Raw genomic sequence first — 16,074 nt, 5'->3', positions numbered from 1 at the left:
TTAACAATCATGTTGAATAGCAAATAAATGAATGAATGAATGAATAAATGAATGAATAAATGAATAAATAAATAAATTAATAAATGAACAAATAAATAAATAAATAAACAAATAAATAAATAAATGAACAAATAAATAAATGAATAAATAAATAAATAACAAATAAATAAATAAACAAATAAATAAATAAATAAATAAATAAATAAATAAGTAAATAAATAAATAAATAAATAAATAAATAAATAAATACATAAATAAATAAATAGATAAGTAAATAAATAAATAATTATATAAATAAATAAATAAATAAGTAAATAAATAAGTAAATAAATAAATATATATAAATACATAAATGAAATAAATAAATACATAAATAAATAAATATATAAAAATAAAAATGAATAAATAAATAAAGACATACATAAATGCGTAAATAAGTAACTACGTAAGTAAATACATAAATAAATAAATAAGTAAATAAATAAATAAAAGTGATTAAATGAATAAATAAATGAATAAATAAATAAATAAATAAATAAATAAATAAATAAATAAATAAATAAATAAATAAATAAATAAATAAATAAATAAATAGGCAAGCAGACAGGCAGGTAGGCAGGCTAGGAAGCAAATAAGGCAATAAACAAATACATAAGTGAACAAATAAATAAGGACATAAGAATAAATAAATAATTAAATAATTTAATTAAATAAGTAATAACTTACCATCACTACTGCAATGTGCTCCTCTGTCGCCATATCGATGCGCCTTTATTTTATTATAAGAGTAGCATCATTGAATAGTATTAACTTTACAACAAATGACCGAAAAATTGCTTGTTTCTGTACCATTATGGACAACATATAAAGTTTAACTGCTAGAATGCCTACCGAAAGAAAATGTTCACTGGAACAAGACGATTAAAAACCTATAACAGATAAATTTAAAAATATATCTTGGTTGAAGGAGAATTTACATTAGTTATATAGCTTTGTGTCATCTTTTCGTTATTTTCATTAATCTTAAAAAAAGAACATGAATTTAAAAGCAGAGGAACGGAATATAATTTACGATTAAAGAAGCGAGAATAAATTAGACACGTGGGCCTATTAATTAAGATGATCAGCACAAGGAATGAGTCGAGAATGCCAGGCAAGCGCTAAAGGGCGTCGCGTGAGAAATCAATTGGTGTAATTTACGCAGCTCTTGAAGCGGTTTACAATGCCTATTATGTTATCCATTCTAATTTGTAAAATATTTTAAATTTCTTGAAAATAATGTTCGTTGAAATGGTGTGAAGTCCTATAGAAATCCAGAACAAGTGCAATATCATGGAAAGTGACGAAAGCAGAGAATCCTTTTAAAAACTTTAATAATACCCAGAAAATGTTTATGGAAGGTTCCATAAATTTGTCTCAAATAACAGCTGAATGGTACACCGGTGCCACAAGTGAACACTTGTAAATACCTAGGTATATATTAAGTAACAAACTGGGTTGAGTCACTAATACTACAAGGAAAGCCTGGAAAGCACTACATTTCTCTGTGCGTATTCTTAAGACAGCTAACCGAAGGCCAAAAGAATTAGCGTACAAAACCCTTGTTCGCCCAATTATGGAATATGGAGCAGTAGGTTGGGATCCGTACAGACAAATCCAAATCGATTCAATAGAAAAGGTTCAACGCAGGGTAGTAAAATATGTCAAAATGGGAAAGGGACATGGTGAAGAGATAGTAAAAGACTTATGGTGGGAATTTCTCAAGTCAAGGCGACGAAAAACCAGACTCACCGCATTGTTTAAGGCACAAATGGGACAGAAAGCATGGACCGATATCAGTGCTAGATTAGTGACACCATCATACTTAGGCAGGGCTGATCATATTACGAAGTTTAAATCAGTGGCGTAGCATGAAATTTTGAGCAGGGGAAGCTAACTCAAGTTGTCTTTCATGCAATATGAGAAAACGTATTACAAAAATACAGTCTTAAAATAAATAGTAGTCAATGTCAAGTCAGCAGTCGAAGATTGGTTGGAACCTCGTAACACCAATAAGGCATGACCTCAAATGATACTTAATAAAATATGATTTCACGGTTTACACATATCTCTTAACAAATATACACGTATACGTATAACATTAGCTCACTCCCTGTAATACTTAGAGAAATCACAATATTAGTATCATTACGTAAGTATGCGTCTGTCTTTTGGTTGTGTCCTTCATTGACAGCAAGGGAGTCGGTCATTTGTTTTTTAAATCACACTTTTGTTCGTAAGTCAGCCTTGATAATACAACTGTCCTAAAAATTCAAGTAAATTAGTGTCAGGAACTGTTATTTCGCTCATTATTTATTATATCAGCCACAATGCACACTAACACTTCAACTGAACACAACTGACGAAAAGGGATAACTCGGAAACTACTTATTTTAAATGTTAAAGCTAGCTTTTTGCGAGCCTTGCGACTAGGGTAGTTTAGTTAGAAAGGGATGGAAAATCTGTGGGGTGGATTACGCAGAAGAAACCGGTCTGCTTGGAAGCTGGTGTGTGCAGGCTTCTTGTTTATTGCTGCATCACAAATCATCCTGAGCTGCCGCATCACAATATTTAACGCGTAAATATAAATTCTATTAAAATTAATAAATAATTTTGTCCATAAACTGGAGGTTTATTATGAAATTATTATTAACTGGGGAAGCTAAGCTTTTTAGCTTACATTGACGCTACGCCACTGGTTTAAATGCAGAAAACAAAGAACGGACGTTGCAAAATTTTCTTTTGTTAACCGCACAACAGTAGACTAGAACAGCTTACCTGCGGCAATCTTTCAGGTTGGTCCTCTCAAAATCAATACATTTAAGGAAAGGTTGAGAAGCTTAGACTGAAAATTTAATTGTAGGTGCAGTATAATTATCTAAGTTGTCATGTAATTAATTAAGTTGATATGTAATTAATTAAGTTGATATGTAATTAAGTTTATATGTAATTAATTAAGTTGATCTGTAATTAATTAAGGTGACTTGTAATTACTTAAATTGATTAGTTAAGTTTCACAGAAGTACTTATAACTTCGGTTTACTACAGCATAGTTTTTATTTATAGTACTAGGTTTATTGCATTTATTTATTTATAGTTAGAATTAAATTTATGTTTATTTTATTTTTTATTGCTATAATTATTGTAATTTTATTACTGTCCATTATTGTAATATTATTGTATATTATATATTATTGCCACCGTGTATATACCTAATTGTAGTGTTAATAAATACAGACATACATAATGGATTCCTTAAATTTGAAGAGTCCACTGCAAGGATGATGGATGTCATTTGGAATACATTTTGCAGGAGAAGCAATTGACAGTTTGAAAATGCGTAGCGCTCAAAACTTAACTGTGATTTTCCGATCATTACTGGACAATGACTATCAGTGTTAATGCCATGTAACTCTATATGTACATTCTATATGTCTTAAGCTATGCATTGACATGCTTGGTTCATTTTCGACAAGAAAGTGACATCCATCATTCTTGCAGTGGAGTATTCATTTGTAAGTGCGCTAATATTTATAAACGTTTCGATAACCAATTTTTAATTTTAGCTTATTATTACTTAAAGTTCTGAAAGCTCTATAATATTAATCAGAAGAGAATTGGTGCGCCATAAAGAGTTTTCCTTCCACTGTGAATTTTATTTGCTAGACGGAGAATCCCCTCTAAAACATTAAAATTAATTTCGTAACACATTATTGCTTACAATGACGCCTATAAACGAACTCTAGTATGAAAATTAGGTGATAATGTACTCTTAAGACTTAAAAAGCATTTTAATATTTGTCACAGAACTGTTACTACGTTCAAGGTGACCAATAAAAAAAACAGCATCCCATATTTTGCTCTGTATCTCATAAACTTTTAAAGCTATCTATTTACAAAATTTAAAAGCTAGTTAGGAAAACTCTGATGAATACCTACAAATTTTAATATTTTCGTGCGTGTAAAATATTTTTAGTAAATGTTTTAAAAATGAGAAGAAACTGAAAACACTGAGATATAAGGAACAGTTTTTCTCATAAACTAGTGGAAGGATTTGAATGATTTTTTTCACTGCCTACAGATATCATTTAATCTTGGTAACTATAACCATTTTCCTATGTTAGTAACAGACTGTCTAATTTCATAACAAAATTTCAACTAATAAGCCAATAATAAATATAAATGTAATTCATTTCCACCAAATAAATAAACTGCACCTTGGCCTGAAATAATTTTTTAAAATAAATCGAGAAAATTACTAAACTCTAAAAAGATTTTCATTATAACTACGGTATACACACAATAAACTTGGCAAGGTTCAACGTGGACTATCGATCAAGGGACAGATTCCTCTAAAGAGACTAATGTGCAGCAACGAAGAGAAATAAATAAAAGCCAACTTAGTAGCTAGTACACAATTCCCTTGTTGAGAACTATCGAAATGCAGTTTTATAATAATTTATGTGCAAATTGAACGAGTACTTCTATAAAATTAATTTTATTGAACACTGAAGCAACTTAGTAGGCGGTGAAGCAAAGTACAGGGCTATTCAGAAAGAAGGACCAGATTTCAAATATTTATTTCTTCCAAACTACAAAATATAGAAACACAATTCCAACGTTCCTGGACAGACGAAAGTTTAAATTTTGAACATTCCGGGTAGAAGTTCCAATCACGGCCGCATTGGCGCTGTTGCTTGTCAAACGCTGCCGCATTGGCGCTGTTGACTGTCTGCAGCAAAATGGCGACACAACAGGAAAAAGCATTTTGTGCGAGATCGTGCATATTTGCTTGTTTTCCGCACAGAACCAATACGCGGTAAGTGTGAAATACCACATTCAGTATTCCCAACGTAACACACATAACAATTTCCCTCTTCTTACCGCTTAAGAGCGACATTCATTTTACTGCTTTAGGCTTTTAACATATTATTTTTAGAGATGTTTAACATAGTAATAATTATAAATTAGAAACTTACCACTGCAATTTCACCTAAATTGCAATGTTAATTAGTGTTATTAAATATTTGCAAAAATTAAGTAAAGTCTACTACTCCACGAAACTTATTGCATTCCTGATACAAGTAACATTAAGAAAGCCGTGAAAAAATCAACAAGATTCCAGATGCCGATGTTATTACTGCAATATGTTATATAAATAATATTGTTAAAATATTAAAATGAAAAATAAATCATTACATTACATCCTTACCGTTTGTTTTAAGTTCGCATTTATAGACTGGGGGGGGGGGGAAGACAGACGTATATCACGGTCTGCTGGAGTATAGTAAACACAGAAAACATTTTATAGGAACAATGTTGAAGAAAGATATTTTGGTTTTCCGAAGTTGCCGTCATTGAACAGAAACCAACATGGAGATTTCATTGCAACTAATTAGAAATTCGTCTTTCAGGTATGTAATAAACGATCTTCGCACAAAATAATGTACGATACACGAGCGGTATGTTTGTTTTCATGTTCTCGGAAATTAAAAAAGCTCAACTACGTTTCGCTTTTTCAATCTTTTCCTCGACCATGAAAACGTCAACATACCGCTCTTGTAACGTATATTACTATTGTGTGCTGCAATTAGCAAAACTAGAGTCCATTATTGAAGTTCAACGTGCTTTTCGCCGTCAGTTTAATAAACAATCACCTCGTCACAAGGAGATTTAGCAGTGGCATCGAAAATTCGTAGAAGATGGTTGGATCTGCAAACAGAAAAGCACGGGACGTCCACGCACATCGAATGAAAATGTCGAGCATATTCTTACAGTTTACGAAAGGAGCCCAAAAAAATCCACAACACGAGCAAGCAGAGAACTGGACATTCCTCAACCAACGGTATTGCGAGTTCTGAAACACCGTCTGCACATGAAGCCGTACAAACTGCAGTTATTGCAAGCATTGCATCCTGACGACCACTACAAAAGTTAATCGCCATAACGTTAGAATTTGGGCAGGTGAAAATCCTATGTCAGTTATTGAACATGAAAGAGATTCACCGAAGATTAACGTCTTCTGTGCCATATCTGTAAACAACGTTTATGGACCTTTCTTCTTCATGGAGAAAACTGTGACAGGAATAACCTATCTAGACATGCTTCAAAACTGGTTTTTCCTCAACTTGAAGATGATTCAGATGACTTCATCTTCATGCAAGATGGTGCGCCGCCTCATTTCTCTAACCACGTACGACGTCACCTGAATGACACAATTCCAGGACGATGGATTGGAAGAGGAGGAGGAGAAGATAACTTCATCGCCGGTGACCTCCCAGGTCTCCAGACCTCACTTCTTGTGATTTTTATCTGTGGGGTTACGTAAAAGACCATGTTTTTATCCTCCCTGTGCCTGACATTGGCTTTAAGACTGCAGTCAACAACGTCAATGCGGCCGCGCATGACAAGCAACAGCGCCAATGCGGCCGTGATTGGAACTTCTACCCGGACTGTTCAAAATTTAAACTTTCGTCTGTCGAGGAACGTTGGAATTGTGTTTCTCTCTTTTGTAGTTTGGAAGAAATAAATATTTGAAATCTGCTCCTTCTTTTTGAATAGTCCTGTATATTTTAAACTCTCTGGTTCTTTCTTAAACCATTCAGTGGCGGTTTCTGATTAAATGGATCGGGTTTCAAATTGGACGAAGTCCAGGAGCCCCAGAGCTTCAGTTTTATGCCTTAAATCGTGCGTCCGTCATGCAATATTTAACGTGAAATATGCTGTGGATCGAAGCTGTTTCTTTTGTAACATTTCCGCACACACATAAACCCTTCAGAGCGTATGGTAACGCCTCCTAATCTCATATTAGCATCCACTCCTTCCTGTACAGAGCTCTGTCGTCTTTCCGGTTCCTACAGTTCCTTCCCTACGTGTCTGCTAGGAAAGCGCGGTTTAGAATCTGCAGCTAGTACGATTATTCTCTAATCCTGGGCCCAAGCAAAGGAAACCAGTCGTCTATGTGCCTTTGTCGTACATAATTACATATTATTCAAGGGTTTTCTTAGGAATAGTTTGCATTTCTACCATTATTCTATGCGTCTCGGAGTCCTTAAAGAGCAGTGTCATACGTCCATATCTGGAACCTTTTCCTAGATTTGAAAATATAAGCTGTCAGATGATGAAACTCCCGTGTGTGGAATTGGCACGACAAAAGACTTAAGATAAGACAAAATATCACATACATGAAGGGGACAAATCTTCATCTCTTACTAATAAAACATGTAGGTCATCCCATATTATTTTGTGCGAGATCGTGCATATTTGCTTGCTTTCCGCACAGAACCAATACGCGGTAAGTGTGAAATACCACATTCACTATTCCCAACGCAACACACATAACAATTTCCCTATTCTTACCGCTTAAGCGTCATATTCATTTTACTGCTTTAGGCTTTTAACATATTATTTTTAAAGACGTTCAACATAGCAATAATTATAAATTGGAAACTTACCACTGGAATTTCACCTAAATTGCACTGTTAATTATTTGCAAAAATTAAGTAAACTCTACTACTCCACTAAAGTTATTGCATTCGTGATGCAAGTAACATTAAGGAAGCCGTGAAAAAATGAACAACATTCCAGATGCCGATATTATTTTTTTTATTTTATTTGGTTATTTTACGACGCTGTATCAACATCTAGGTTATTTAGCGTCTGAATGATATGAAGGTGATAATGCCGGTGAAATGAGCCCGGGGTCCAGTACCGAAAGTTACCCAGCATCGATGTTATTACTGCAATATGTTATATAAATAATATTGTTAAAATATTAAAATGAAAAATAAATCATTACGTAACCTTACCGTTTGTTTTAAGTTTGCATTTATAGACTGGGGGAAAAAAAAGACAGACGTATATCACGGCCTGCTGGAGTATAGTAAACACAGAAAACATTTTATAGCAACAATGTTGAAGAGAGATATTTTTGTTTTCCAAAATTGCCGTCATTGAACAGAAACCAATATGGAGATTTCATTGCAACTAATTATAAATTCCTCTTTCAGGTGTGTAATAAACGATCTTCGCACAAAATAATGTACAATACACGAGCGGTATGTTTGTTTTCATGTTCTCGGAAATTAAAAAAGCTCAACTACGTTTCGCTTTTTCAATCTTTTCCTCGAACATGAAAACATCAACATACCGCTCTTGTAACGCATATTACTATTTCAGATTATAGTAATTACATCCAATAACTCCAACACATTGCAATCCTCGACAGAGGCAATTCTCCTCAAAATATGTGGTTGGTTCTAAAGCAATAAATTAGTTTTAAATTGTAACAAAACTAACATAACCCAATTTTAGTTCTGCTCAAATTCAAACTCGCAAATTTCTAGCGCAATAATTAACAACAGATCCCTAATAGAAACAACAACAATAACAAAGCCAAATTTCTTGGCTTACAAATTGATAATATATTAAATTGAAAAAAATCGTATTAAAGAAATTACCCCAAAACTAAATTCAACATGTTTTGCTATTAGTACTATGCAAGAGATAGTAAATATTATATAAAACTTCCCTCTTAACAGAATCATATGTTTTTTTGAAATCCATGAATAACTGATGTACTGCACTCCAACCAGGAGAAAGTCTCGGGGGAATGAGACGCAGCGGGGTAATGCTGTGAATGAATGTTGATGTCATAAGATGTCATAAGGTCACACACGTGGGTACACTCATCACCATTCGCTAACTCTCAAAGCACTGATACATACATATACTACCCTAGTTACAAAACTAGATCACGTTAATCTCTTGGCTATGGTTTAACAGCACGAGTGTCGGGAAGCAGAAGAGTTTAATGCGCACACTTCCGGATGTCAACTCGTAAGCATTACGAAGAGATTTCTCTGATATGAATGTCATAACATCAGCCTGCTTGCTGTTAAATTGGATTATTATCCAATCACAGGATGTATAATAATAACTGCACTAAGGTTTAACGTAATTCCTATGTCACGTTCAGCCTTTTCACGGCTGTATTATCAATGTAATTCAGTGCCAGTCCGAGACCCAACGAACGTGACCTCCTGCATCATCTTGTAAAATGTGATAATGCAGGTGTTCGGCTTTGTAATTGCCATGCAAGATAAACTGCTGATATATCAACGCTGAACATATGCTGGAGAGCGCATGTTTTTTAAACTGACGTTATAACGGTAATATTATCAATCTACTTCGCTCCAATAGATGTCGCAATAGTAAGCACATTCCTTTCACGATTAATCTCCTGGTTGGAGAACAGTACTGTATTCTTATATTCCCATTTCTTCTCCAATATCTATCGAATACAAAGAAATCTGATCAATAGTCTATCCATTACGCCTAAAACCACATTGACGACCACCAATAATTTCATCTACATGAGGAGCTAATCTTCTCAAAATAATATTGTACAAAATTTTGTATGATGTCAATAAAAGTTATTAGTTAGTCTTTTCCCGCTTCTTAAAAATAGGTACAATTATGGACTCCTTCCATTGTTCTTGTACAATTTCCTTTTCCCAAATAAGAAGTATAAGCTTAAAAATTTTGCTAGATAATGGGTTTCCACCCTCTTGTATTAATTATGTGTGGCAATAATATGTTGAAATTACATTTATCCAATGCAGTTTATAGTTTTGGTTTTCTCGACTTGACCATGTTCAATTCAAGATAATCGGTCCCACACCCGTGATCAAATTTGATCATCATCAACTCGCTTGTTTAACTTTGATCGAGATTGATACTCCGCAAATTGGCGTTGATGATGGTCAAGTGCCGACTTAACCATGGTCAAATTTTAATCGAGAATGGTGCACACGGGCATCAGTGTCTGATTTCTGACATGCCTGGCTTAAGGGTTCACTTACGATAAGTGTTGACTACGAATTCGGCCCTAAATTCAGCTGAAAAAAAGGGCGCGTTATATTCGAGTAAATACGGTATTCTCTGTTGGGCCAAAGTTACCCTTAATGAACCAATATTACTCGCGTTGATGGTACTTCATAGAATAAAGAGAAAACACAAGATTATGTATACAAACATAACTCGTTTATGAGAAAGATATTTGCTGAAGCACATTCAGATGAAGTTGAGCGTGATGTGCTGCATCCAACCTGTCTCGCCTCGGCGGTGCTTATTCATCCAAGAGGATCCGAGCCATTAGTACCCATTCATATAATAATGCGTCAATCCTACAGCAACTTGATGTCAATGTCATTGATGTATGTCCGTTGAAACAATGGAATTATATTCCGTCTGAATCACTCAGAGTTTGATGCCCGGAAATGGCTGCGACATCTATGACGTGAAACTGACGGCTCAGGATTTAGAATATTGCAGCTACTTTCGAGAATAAACCTCACTAAAAAGAATAATAATCAATTTACTCATTCTTCCTTTCAAGAGTTCTTTCTTCTTACAAGAATTTAAGAGTTTATTTAATACAGACATGTGGTACTGCCAGAGGCGTACGCAAAGGGGGGGGGGACGTAACCGGGTTTGAACCCTCTTGAACTTTTTTATATTTTAGTAGGTTATTTTACGACGCTTTATCAACATCTTAAGTTATTTAGCGTCTGAATGAGATGAAGGTGATAATGCCGGTGAAATGAGCCCGGGGTCCAGCACCGAAAATTTGCTCGTATTGGGTTGAGGGAAAACCCCGGAAAACACCTCAACCAGGTAACTTTCCCCGACCGGGAATCGAACCCGGGCCACCTGGTTTCGCGACCAGACGCGCTAACCGTTACTCCACAGGTGTGGACTCCTTGAACTTTTTATTTAAAAATGACACATTTAGATTTGAGTATTTTTATATCCATAATAGTTTTCCCTTCTCTAATTTTTCACAGTCAGAGTAACAAAATCTACATCGACATAAGGCGTAGTCCTCCTACCCCTCCTTCAATATATTTATTTATTTTATTTTATAGATTTATTTCTACTGGCAGAATTAAGGCCGTAAAGCCTTCTCTTCAACTCAACCAGTATAAGAACAATATCAAATATAAAATTATATAATGACATAAATACACGAACAATATAAATAATAATAATAATAATAATAATAATAATAATAATAATAATAATAATAATAATAATCTTCATGAGATTTTCATTCTTCGTCCTTGGTGAGTTTCATGTTCCATTATTGTGTTTAATTAAATTTATTTCAATGTAAGTATTTTATTGTTTCCATGGATTTTCCTGTTATATAAAGTAAAAGTATCTTACCTATCATATACAAATAACTGTTGACTATATATAAATATATGTATATAGGGTTATTGTGCAAGTGTAATAATGACACAAATATTTTTTATTATACAAAATCAAACAAAATTTAAAATTTGTTAAAAATTGGATGGCTGTGGAAAAGAGTAGAATATATAGTACTATAATATTAATAAACATACATTAATATAATAATAATAATAATAATAATAATAATAATAATAATAACAATAATAATAATGATAATATTAATAACAGACAAAATTTAAAATATCGATATGTAAATTGTATACAATTTTAATAAAAACCCCGCCCTTGACAAAATTCTGCGTACGTCACTGGAAACTACCGTTTTTTTTTAGTTTAGTACAGAGACTGACTTCTGAGCTGCTTGTAACCAAAATAAAGAAAATGCTCTCTATGGAGCAATTTTTAAACTTTATTTGCTCTGCAAAGAATAAAATGTTATGTTTTATTTAACGACGCTCGCAACTACAGAGGTTATATCAGCGTCGCCGGATGTGCCGGAATTTTGTCCCGCAGGAGATTTTTTACATGCCAGTAAATCTACTGACATGAGCCTACTTAAATGCCATCGACCTGGCCCGGGATCAAACCCGCAACTTTGGGCATAGAAGGCCAGCGCTATACCAACTCGCCAACTAGATCGACTGCAAAGAATATATCATGAATATATCCTACCAAAAACGAAAGTTATGGCATCCAGTTGGAAGGGACCAATAAGTTGAGAGTATCAATTAACGTCATAATTTTACAGGGTGTTTAAAAAATACGGGGCATAATTTCAGGTATGTATTTCCCACATGTAGACAATCAAAATAGTTCATTACAACATGTGTCTGGAAATGCTTCATTTCCGAGTTATGGCCTTCACAACATTGAAATTCACCGGAACGTTTTTCTTTCCGCAGGTCGTTGCCGTCAAAGGAGACATTAAGAGGGCGCTCTGACAGTTCATTCCGAGGCGAAGGTTACATTCAGTGTTGTGTAGGCGTTAGACTGTGCGACATGTATTAAAATCAAGAGCTGGCAGAGATACACTTCATGTACGGTAAGGCGGACGGCAATGCTGCGCTGGCTCGTCGTTTGTACCAGGAGAGGTACCCACAGCGACAATGTCCAGATCGGAAGACATTTGTACGTCTCCATTACCGTCTGTGCGAATATGGAAAATTTAACTCTCCTGGTTTGGGAAGGGGACGACCAAGATCTACAACTCCAGAAGTACGGTACAGGAGGAGATTCTGGAGGCTGTGAACATGACTCCTTCTATCAGCACACGAAGGGTAGCGTTGCAAGTCAATGTTCCTCATACGACTGTCTGGAGACTGTTGAAAGAGTACCTATCAATTGTATCCTTATCATTTGCAACGTGTACAGGCCCTGTCACCAGCAGATTACCCTGCACGAGTTAGGTTCTGTCAGTGGTTCTTGCAGCAGTGTGGTGTAAATCCGAACTTTCCTGCCTTAGTATTATTTACAGATGAAGCACAGTTCACAAGAGATGGCATAACAAATTTCCACAATCAGCATGTATGGGCGTATGAAAACCCACGTGCAACTGTTCCATCTCATCACCAGGTGCGGTTCTCCCTCAACATGTGGGCCGGTATCATTGGTGATTGATTAGGTGGACCCCATGTACTTGTAAACAGACTTAACGGGGCAGGCGTACACAAACTTCCTGGAAAACACCATACCTCATGTTTTAGAAGACACTCCACTGATCAATCGTCAACACATTCACTTCTTGCATGATGGCGCTCCTGCACACTTCAGTCGTACGGCTCGCCGGTACTTGGATCGAAGGTTTCCTGATCGATGGATAGGTAAAGGTGGCCCAATTGCTTGGCCTCCACGCTCACCTGATATGAACCCTCTCGATTTCTACTTGTGGGGCCATTTAAAATCATTGGTTTATTCGTCTCCGGTGCCTGATTTGGAATCCCTTCGGAATCGAATTGTGGCATGTTCTGAGGACATACGCAATACTCCTGGAGTTTGGGATCGTGTTCGCAGGTCAATGAGACATCGATGTGAGGTCTGTATTCAAGCAGGAGGTGGACATTTTGAACATCTTCTGTAATGACAACGACCTGCGGAAAGAAAAACATTCCGGTGAATTTCAATGTTGTGAAGGCCATAACTCGGAAATGAAGCATTTCCGGACACATGTTGTAATGAACTATTTTGATTGTCTACATGTAGGAAATACATACCTGAAATTATGCCCCGTATTTTTTAAACAGCCTGTAGGCTATAACAAAGTCAGCCATTTTAACTATTTTGGCATTGATATGAATTACAACTTTGACGACGATATTAATTATAAAATAATATACTGGGTTGATGCAAAAGTTCGTGACTAAAGTTTCTATTTAAGATGAAAAGAAGACAGAAAATAATCAGTAATATATTCTCCTACATTATGTATGACTCTCTGTCAACGTTGGGGTAGTTTCTCGGTTCCAAGTCTGAAGAAATCAGCTGGTTTGGAATTAAAGAATTCGTCAAGCCAAGTTTGTAAAGCATCTTCGTTATCAAAGAGTTTTCTTGAAGACTGTTGGATAGAGAACGAAAAAGGTGGAAATCTAAGGGTGCAAGAATGGAACAATATGCGATATGTGGAATCGCCTCCCGACCAAGCTCCTGGATAGCGGAGTGCGGGCACGAATTATCGTGTTGCAGCAGCACTTGATGAAGTCTTCCCAGTCGTTTTTCTTCAATTGCGGCCTCAAGGCACCTGAGTCTTTGGCAATAAATGTCCGTACAGTTACATTCCTGGGAAGCAGTTCGCAATACACGACGCCTTCTTCATCCCACCAGACGCGTAACATCATTTTCTGTGAATGGATACTAACATATTTTGTACGGGGTGTTGTGGATTGAAAGTACAGAACCATTTTCTTACAGTGTTATCTCCTATAGCATTCTCCTCGTATAGCTCGCTCAAGGAACGATTACCGAAAAGCAATGGTGGCGTTGCTGTCTGTTTTGACGTGTGTATGTAGGCACGCCGAGGGGGGGGGGGAGAAGTGCGGGCCCATGGAAGTACTGTCCCTTCCAAGAAGATGAACAGATGAGAACATCGCTGCGGAAATGAAGTACGTAGCAAGAGAAAAATTCGAAGTTAATTAAACGCGCAACATATATTTACGAATGAAATAATAATACCGTGCGATACAAGACACGTATTCACATGCAATGGAACAAACTAAAGTCGTAATGTATCTATCACAACGCAAGACTGATTCTATGGATGTCATTTCTCTTCCGACTGTACTCTTGAATATAATTCAAGCTATCTAGTGACCTCTCCTGTCTCCCGCACTTCCTTATCGCATTGTTTGATTAGCATTCCTTCCGTCGGTATTCCCTGCATTTTATCCTACTTGAAAACAAAATAACTTTAATATAATCTGAACTGTGTCTTGAATTCAGGTTACTTGAAATCACGTGAATTCAAGTTATTTGAAAAGTGTGAACGAGGATTTAGAAACAAAACAAGGAGAAAATCAAAATTAAAGTTTTATAAATTGATGTCTGTTCCTGTTCTCTTTTGACGTGGACCACGAAAAGGAAACATAAGGTCTAATTCAAACATCGGAGATGACGTTCCTGAGAGGTGTGAAGGGAAGTACTAGATTAGATAGAATAAGAAAACAAGATTTAAGATAAGAACTGGATATATACGAGTGTATATATAGTATGAATGATAAGATTACATCATACTGAAGGAAGTAGCAGGAACATCTACAACACATACCTACTATCAGATTACCAAAGCAAATCTTGCTTACAATCCAAAAGGGATAAGGTCTTATGATCATAATGACGATGGTAACAAAGGCTGACGTCTTCAATTTTGCTATTGATTTTGAGATTTAAGGCATTCACAATGGTTCGATTTCGAAGCGAATTTTCAGGATTTCAACTTAAATGGTATTTTTGATGAAAAATGACTAAATTAATATATATATATATATTCCTTAAAATACTCTGTCATATGTGTGGACTTCCTGCGTTATGCATTTTTAAATCACTCGCCTACTTTTATTGTTGTTTCCGGTAAATTAAATTTTCAAATTTTTTTCTTTAAAATACCCTTTGATATGTGTGGAATGCATTGCATAACATTTTATGGGTATTTGTGCTTATCGGATGTTGAGACGTCATTTTTAAACTTCCTGCGCTATGGATTTTTAAATCACACGCCCGCTTTTATCGGTTTCCAGTAACTTCATTTTTTTGCTACATTGCCAGACAAAAATGGATATAATTTTTGAACTATTAAAGATACATTCATGAAATTTAGAACACACATTCTTTAGACTATTCGGAAACTTTTCTCTGTAACAGAATTGTGTTAATTGATTTCATTTAAAAAATACGTCCGTTTGTTTGCAAGAAAGGAAATCAGAAAATTGTTACTAAATTTTAATTGTTTATTTTACAAACGTAGGGACTAATATCAAAATTCTGTTACAGACAGTTTGTAGAACATACTTTTGCAAATACACTGCAAAAACTGTTCGAATCTATCTTTAAAAACGGTTAAGATATATCGGTTTTAGTACAATCCTGCATTGGGTATATTTTTTTCAAATTTGGGCCCCCAAAGTTTTAAAAAATACCATCCTCTTCCCTTAAGACAGTATAAATTTACTGGATCTCTGATGTTTCAAATTGACTTATAGTTTTATCGCCGTTCCGATCGGTAATGTTAGAAATCTATATTTTGCGAAATTTATCGATCGTCATTTGTTTGATGTGTCAGCTGTTTTA

Source organism: Periplaneta americana, chromosome 14 (genome assembly GCF_040183065.1).
Source record: "Periplaneta americana isolate PAMFEO1 chromosome 14, P.americana_PAMFEO1_priV1, whole genome shotgun sequence".
Taxonomy (NCBI): domain Eukaryota; kingdom Metazoa; phylum Arthropoda; class Insecta; order Blattodea; family Blattidae; genus Periplaneta; species Periplaneta americana.
Note: the sequence above shows the minus strand (reverse complement) of the source record.